The 317-nt window shown below is 54.3% G+C and overlaps 1 protein-coding gene across 3 annotated transcripts in view; it reads right to left on the bottom strand.

Annotated features, from left to right (window-relative positions):
- The window catches only part of OGA (O-GlcNAcase), a 36,746-nt gene that overhangs the window by 30,497 nt on the left and 5,932 nt on the right, over positions 1 to 317 (bottom strand). The window lies entirely within an intron of this gene.

The raw sequence follows: 317 nt of genomic DNA, 5'->3' as shown, positions 1-317 counted from the left end.
AAAAAAAAAAAAAAAAGGCCGGGCGCAGTGGCTCAAGCCTGTAATCCCAGCACTTTGGGAGGCCGAGACGGGCGGATCACGAGGTCAGGAGATCGAGACCATCCTGGCTAACACGGTGAAACCCCGTCTCTACTAAAAATACAAAAAACTAGCCGGGCGAGGTGGCGGGCGCCTGTAGTCCCAGCTACTCGGGAGGCTGAGGCAGGAGAATGGCGTAAACCCGGGAGGCAGAGCTTACAGTGAGCTGAGATCTGGCCACTGCACTCCAGCCCCGGAGACAGAGCGAGACTCCGTCTCAAAAAAAAAAAAAAAAAAAG

This window comes from Piliocolobus tephrosceles, chromosome 9 (genome assembly GCF_002776525.5).
Source record: "Piliocolobus tephrosceles isolate RC106 chromosome 9, ASM277652v3, whole genome shotgun sequence".
Taxonomy (NCBI): domain Eukaryota; kingdom Metazoa; phylum Chordata; class Mammalia; order Primates; family Cercopithecidae; genus Piliocolobus; species Piliocolobus tephrosceles.
This window is presented reverse-complemented; position numbering and strand designations above follow the sequence as displayed.